The sequence below is a fragment of the Neopsephotus bourkii genome, unplaced genomic scaffold (assembly GCF_033783945.1).
Source record: "Neopsephotus bourkii isolate Nb327-2 ecotype Australia unplaced genomic scaffold, CSIRO-AGI_Nbou_v1 NB_768, whole genome shotgun sequence".
In the NCBI taxonomy this organism is placed as follows: Eukaryota; Metazoa; Chordata; class Aves; order Psittaciformes; family Psittacidae; genus Neopsephotus; species Neopsephotus bourkii.
Window position 1 is genome coordinate 3071764 of NW_026901264.1, and position 7195 is coordinate 3078958.

Genomic DNA, 7195 nt, shown 5'->3' on the forward strand with positions numbered 1-7195 from the left:
GTAAGCTTATGATTTATAACTGCAGTTGATCACTTCTCTGAAATCAAATGCTTTGAAATCATTATCATCAGAATTCAGAGCAAAGCATTTGCTGTTTTGCTGCTCATTAGACCAAAGAAGCTAATCTCCTTTTAATGACTTATCTCCATGGTTTGATCTCTATTTGAAGCTGGATGAAACCTAAGCTGTTATATTTTTGAGGTGTATCTATCACCTTTCTATCAGTAATGTTGCAAAAAATATTTAAGTTGTTGGCTATACTAAAAATGGTTAGAAGAGGAGGGAATTTCCATTTCAGCTTTTTTTATCTGACTTGGGTGCTGAATATATATATTCTAGAATTATTTTAAGTTTCTAGAACAGTCAAAAAGCTGGGGAGTGAGGCATTCAAAATCAGCTTCCAGTTCTCCATTATGAATAATAAAAAAGCCTACTGAAACCAGATTCAATCTGGGCTAGTAAAATATTACAACTCAAGAAAAGTGTTGATAGTTGTAAACACACACTGATAAGCATTGTTTTCTTTGGCTCCAGTGTTTTCCTAATAAGAATACCATTGCTTTTAATTCAAGGTGTTTGTGATTCAATATTTCTGTTATTATAATTACTGAGATTGTCATCCTGATGAATGTCTCTATTGAAAGTATGTCTAAATCTGCCTTCCTCAATTTCTTCTTGCTCTTAAAGTGCTTACTTGCAGCTTTCATGATTTTTTAGGTTAGGTGCTGAGAGCCCTGTTCTTAGTGTATGCTCTGCGCATCTCAATATGTTGCTGATAGCTAAACTCAAAAAGAATCAAGAAATTCCTGCCAAGTCTTCAGAAAGGGTTTGTCTGCCTTGTCCTGTACTGCACAGGAGCACCCAAATAGAACTCAGCTTCCTATTAACCAGAGAATGCTGAGTTGTAGAAAATACACTTCTGAAATATAACAAGGGAAAGTGTAGAGTCCTGCATCTGGGCAGGAACAACCCCAGGTTCTAGTATAGGTTGGGGAACAACCTGTTAGAGAGCAGTGTAGGGGAGAGGGACCTGGGGGTCCTAGTGGACGACAGGGTGACCATGAGCTGACACTGTGCCCTTGTGGCCAAGAAGGCCAATGGCATCCTGGGGTGTATTAGAAGGGGGGTGGTTAGTAGGTCGAGAGAGGTCCTCCTTCCCCTCTACTCTGCCCTGGTGAAACCGCATCTGGAATATTGTGTCCAGTTCTGGGCCCCTCAGTTTAAGAAGGAGAGGGACCTGCTGGAGAGAGTCCAGCGCAGGGCAACTAAGATGATTAAGGGAGTGGAGCATCTCCCTTATGAGGAAAGACTGAGGGAGCTGGGTCTCTATAGTTTGGAAAAGAGGAGATTGAGGGGTGACCTTATTAGTGTATATAAATATATGAAGGGAGAGTGTCACGAGGATGGAGCCAGGCTCTTCTCAGTGGCAAACAGTGATAGGACAAGGGGCAATGGGTACAAACTGGAACACAAGAGGTTCCACTTAAACTTGAGAAGAAACTTCTTCTCAGTGAGGGTGACAGAACACTGGAACAGGCTGCCCAGGGAGACTGTGAAGTCTCCTTCTCTGGAGACATTCAAAACCCAGCTGGACACGTTCCTGTGTAACCTTATCTAGGTGTTCCTGCTCCGGCAGGGGGATTGGACTAGATGATCTTTTGAGGTCCCTTCCAATCTCTAACATACTGTGATACTGTGTGAGGTGAGGAAGGGTTTGAATGGGCGCAATTCAATGCCTGGGCAAAGGCTCTGACCTTTAACTTGCTTTGTGAGAGCTGGAGGGAAGCATCAACATCACTGTCTTGTCATCCTATAAAATAAATTTAACCCTGTTTGGTTCATTTAAAAAGCTATTTCTACAGCCAATTTGCAGTCTGACTTGAGTGGATAGTAGTGAATCTTGTCAGGTTAACTACTAGAAAGCATTTTATATCTTTTTGTTATTTCAGTTGCTTGTGAAGTCTGTACATTTGTAAGTTCATGCGTTTCCTGGAACGTATCCTTTTTTTATTGTTATTTATTGCTTTTTCTGTTAGGTTGTCCTGGGTTTAGCAGTAGCAGTCATTTTTCTCCTTGGTAGCTGGTGCAGTGCTGTGTTTTGACTTTCGGACTGGGAACAGAGCTGATAAAAATGATGTTTTGGTTTGGCCAAGGACTTTGTGAGTCTCATGCTCTGCCAGGGAGGAGGGAAGCCGGGAGGAAGCAGAGACAGGACACCTGACTCAAACTGGCCAAAGAGGTATTCCATACCACAGCACGTCATGCCCAGGGGGTAACTGGGAAAGGGCTAAGTGAACTGCAGGGTTGGAGGAGGTGTTGGTCGGTGCTTGGTTGGGCTGGGGGGGAGAGTTATCGGTCACCTGGTGATGAGGTGTTGTATTCTCTTCCCTTGTTATTTCTTTCATCATTACTATTATTGGTTGCAGCAGTAGTGATCTGTGTTATACCTGAGTTACTAAACTGTTCTTATCTCAACCCGTGGGAGTTGCATTCTTTCTGATTCTCCTCTCTGTCCCTCCAGGAGTAGGGGGAGGGCAGGAAGAGGGGGGGGAGTGGGTGAACAAGCTGTTTGGCTGGGGTTAAAGCAGTGACAGTTCTTTTTGGCACCCAACGTGGGGCATGAGGGGTTGAGATAACGAGGGATCTGACCGGATTAATAGTCACTCGTCACAATGCTGATTTATTGGCTCTCAGAGTTGTTCCTCTTGATCTCACAGCTTCAGAATGCTGTAACTTGCTTAGAGCCGGTATTTGCTGTGTTAGTGTTTATCAAGTGTGGGGCTTGGGCTAAGGTTCCTGTCTCACTGTACTTTATGGCAATGACTTGTAATACGGGCGAGCTCCAGCAGCAGGGTGGGACGGACGTGGCCGTGGACTGGTCCCTGGCCGTCCAGCTGCTCCTCACCGTCCTGGCCCTCGCCCTCGCCTCCGTCTGCATGAGGCTCTGGGAAGCTGAGGGGGAGCGGCCCCGGGAGCCGACGGCTGCTGAAGCGGCCCAGGAGAGAGACCCCGGGGACCAAGTGGGAGCAGGAACAGGACCGGAAGCCGCAAGGGGACGGCTGCCTGTGCAGGAAGTCAGGGTGGTCGGGGAGTGGAAGGAGGCGGCTGCCGAGCAGCGGGAGAAGGCGGCAGAGGAGCCAAGCCCCGCAAAAGAGCCGAGCCCCACGGCCGAGCCCAGCCCCGCGACGGCCGAGAGCATTCCCCGGAAGCCGCCCGCCGAGCCCCAGGAGGATGCAGGAGACCCCGCAGCATTTCCCAGCAAGGCAGAGGAGGAAGAGCTGGACTCAGGAAAAGAGAAGCTGGTGGTGGGAGAGCTGGAAAGCACAGCAGCTACACCAGCTCCAGTGACAAGTACAGCAGCATCACTGCTTTAACCCCAGCCAGACAGCTTGATCACCCACTCCCCCCCCTCTTCTTGCCCTCCCCCTCCTCCTTGAGAGACGGAGAGTAGAATCAGAAAGAATGCAACTCCCACGGGTTGAGATAAGAACAGTTTAGTAACTAAGGTATAACACAAATCACTACTGCTACCACCAATAATACTAATGATAAAGGAAATAACAAGGGAAGAGAATACAACACCTCATCACCAGGCAACCGATAACTCGCCCCCCCCAGCCCAACCAAGCACTGACTAATACCTCCTCCAACCCTGCAGTTCACTTAGCCCTTTCCCAGTTACCTCCTGGGCATGACGTGCTGTGGTATGGAATACTTCTTTGGTCAGTTTGGGTCAGGTGTCCTGTCTCTGCTTCCTCCCAGCTTCCCTCCTCCCTGGCAGAGCATGAGGCTCGCAAAGTCCTTGGCCAAACCAAAACATCATCTTTGTCAGCTCTGTTCCCAGTCCGAAAGTCAAAACACAGCACTGCACCAGCTACAAGAAAGAGAAAAATGGCTGCTACTGCTAAAGCCAGGACATAGGTATAGATATATTTTTTAGGACAATGGAAAATACAGAATAGTAGTTACAATGTGCTTAGCTACACATCAGTTGCTATGCAATAAATACAGTCCAGGCTTGAGTATCAGTCTTTTCTATACTGGATTTTTGGTTATCTAGAAGACAAAAATTCTTAACTGGTGTATCATTATCTTGTTCTTCCATTAATTCTTCAATAGTGACCCAAAAAAACCACCAGCCATAACCCCAGAGCTCCTTTGCAGAAATTCTGAATCCTTATCACTATGATAATGCTAATTATATGCTGCTGATAGCTGCCCTTGTTGACAGCAGTAACTGTCAGGCAGTCTGGGTAAGCTGGTTGCTGTTTTTCAGGTCTCTCCCTGTGTGAGGAAGGATGACACGACTAATGAACTGAATTGCACCTTTCCCCTCTTGTTTCATAGCATGGGTTTTGATTTGCTACAGTTAATAGCATGAGGAATCTGTGTCATATTAACTTGGACATTCTGGAATACTTAGGTGAGCCCTCTGAGGTGAACATGAAAAAAACTTTAAATTTTTACCTTGTTACTATGAAACAGAATCATAGAATAGTTGGGGTTGGAAAGGACCTTAAGATCATCCAGTTCCAACCCCCTGCCATGGGCAGGGATGCCTCACCCTAGACCATATCGGCCAAGGCTCTGTCCAACCTGGCCTTGAACACTGCCAGGGATGTGGCATTTACCACACCTTTGGGCAACCTGTGCCAGTGCCTCACCACTGTTACAGTAAAGAACTTCTTCCTTGTATCTATCCTGAACTTCCCCTGACAGTCCCTAAGGAAGAGTCCCTCTCCAGCATTCTTGTAGGCCCTCTTAAGATATTGGAAAGCTGCTATGAGGTCTCCACATAGTTTCTCTTCTCCAAGCTTAACAGCCCAACTCTGAACAGTCCCCTGATTGTCCTCGTGGCACTCCCCTGGACTTGTTCCAACAGCTCCATCCTTAAGGTGTTGAGGACACCAGAACTGTACACAATACTCCAAGTGGAGTCCCATGACAGGAGAGTAGAGGGGCAGGATCATGTTCGACCTGCTGGTCAAGCTTCTTTTGATGTAGCCCAGCACATGGTTGGTTTTCTGTGCTCTGAGCACACACTGAAGCCGGCTCATGTTCAGTTTCCTTATCGACCAGCACCCCCACGTCCTTTTCCACACGGCTGCTCTGAATCTCTTCTCTGCCCAGCCTGTAGCTGTGTCCAAGATTGCCCTTACCCAGGTGTATGACCTTGCACTTTCGTTTGTTGAAATTCATGGTAGGGAAAGAAATGTTTTGGATGGGGTATTGAATTAATTTCTCATTAAAATACTTGATCTCAAATACTTTATGTATTTTCTGGCTTTTTGAAAAGTGGAAGAAAATCTTCCATTTCTCAGATTCATGCTGCTTTTGCCATCTATGTTAATTTCTCAGTGTTCCTAATGGTATGCTCGGTAATTATGACAGTTGCACACTAGTCCTCATACATTTTACACTTCAATGGGTTTGTTACCATCAAGTCTTAATTTGCATTCAGAAACCCAGCTACATCGTATTTTCATTTTCCTTTGATGCAGTACATTGCTAATGAAAGTGAGATCATTAGCTGGATTTCAGACCAACAGATTTACCTTTTAAGGCCATAAATAAATATTTTCACTTGCTGTTTTGAAACTGGTTCTCTTTGGGCAATTTGAGTACTTACCTAACACTAACAATGGAGGTGACTGGTCATCAAGCTTCTGGTTGAATTTTGGAGGCTTCTACTGAACTAGTTAAAACAGACTAACACCTGAGAAAGCATTTCAGTACTTCATTGCTAATACAGCAGTTATTGAAGTAAAACTTGATGGTGGCAGCTTTCTGAATGACTCCTGCATCTATATTTATTTTAAATGAGTTGAAGGTCTTGCTGAAAGCATAAAAGAGGCTTAAGCAATTAAAACTTTTTTTACCCATCTGTAGTTAGTCCTCAGCACCTCAGAAGTAACAGACCAAAGTGTTACTGTTACTAAAGGAGTAAAGATGCAAGCATTTAGGTTGACTACATGCTTAATATGAATTCTTCAAATGTGTCATAGTAGGATTTATAGTGTAAGAAGGAAAAACCAAATTCATCTTACCCGTTTGTATGAATTTGTCAGTGGAAGACCTGAGTCCGTAAGGAGTTCTTTGGCATGACTTTTACTTGCTAGGTCATTTTGGAGAGACGATAGTGTAAAAGCTACTTGTTTTAGAGGTTGTCAACAACATAAGATAGCCTAAAGCTGATGCAGTTCTGAATACATAGCTGCATTAACCAGGCAGTGATTTAGCTGTATATAGATGGTAAGGGATACTGGAGATGCATTTTCATTATTGATACTGGTCCATAGACAGTCTGGATTCATGTGCAGTCAGACATGAAGACAAAAGTTGAGTTTTCTTTGTACGTTTTTCAACATGAAGATTACATCTTTTATTTCTTAAAATACAACAGGTAGGCATGCCCAAATAAACTTTATTTAGATGTTACAAAGAAAAATCAGGACTGCAGTCAGATGCTTGTATATAATAAGCAGTGACAGGGACTTATAGCTGAAGTTGTCAGGGCACTGAATTCACAGCTGGGTTGTTAACTCCTGTGCAGCAGGATGATGATCATGCTTTTGAAATGCTGCTTTTGCTACTAGTAAAATGTATTGCTAAAGTCAAGTTTTTCACATACAAAAATAAATAGATTTGTGTGATAATCTGCCCCCCCCCAAAAAAAAAAAAAAAGTGGTAGCCATAGATAGACTGTAAAAGCTCCTAGTATTCTTGTACATATGATTTCTGAGGAGAACAGCAACTATTATCTAGACTGTAAGTTAAGTGACTGTTTTAGTTCAGCTAAGCTCAAAATATATGCTAACATCAGTTTCAGGTATGGTAATGAACTGGTCCTATTTCTCTAAGGAAGGCAAATAGGCAATATGATATCAGGCAGAATCAAATATTAATGATGGAATTACTCTATATTAAAGTTACTTCTTTCTAGAAAGGCTCTTTACCTGAATAAGGTAAATGACTAACACTGACATCATGGGAAGTCTATTAATAATCAAACATAACCCAACATAAACCGTGTATATGCCAGTTCCTGCATGTAGAAGAGAATATCCATAACATGGATTTTATACGAGGATCTTTACATGATCTGAGGAAAATCAGATTGGAACCTGGATGTTATAAAGGTCTAGTCTCTAGGTATTAACGATTATATTGCACAAGGAAAATAGCACTACACTTT